Genomic DNA, 421 nt, shown 5'->3' with positions numbered 1-421 from the left:
TTTTATTATTGCTTGTTTTTTATTTTATTGCGTTAATTTTTATTATTGCTTGTTTTTTATTTTATTTCATTAATTTTTATTATTGCAAGTTTTTCATTTCATTTCATTTCATTAATTTTTATTTTTGCTTGTTTTTTAATTTTATTATTTAATTGTTTATTTTTTGGCTTTGGCCCCTCAGTTGTCTGAGGGACAGCAACATGGCCCCCGGCTCAAAAAGATTGTCTACCCCTGTTCTAGTTTAATTCGACATCCTAGAATTTGGGTCCAATATTTTTTTACACAAACACAGTACCACCACATGTGTATAAAAGATCCTGGTACTTTTTCACATTTCCAACACAATGTTGTTGTTGTTGGTGTTGTTGTTGTTATTATTATTATTATTATTATTATTATTATTATTATTATTATTATTATT

The sequence above is a fragment of the Sceloporus undulatus genome, chromosome 3 (genome assembly GCF_019175285.1).
Source record: "Sceloporus undulatus isolate JIND9_A2432 ecotype Alabama chromosome 3, SceUnd_v1.1, whole genome shotgun sequence".
Classification (NCBI taxonomy): Eukaryota; Metazoa; Chordata; class Lepidosauria; order Squamata; family Phrynosomatidae; genus Sceloporus; species Sceloporus undulatus.
This window is presented reverse-complemented; position numbering follows the sequence as displayed.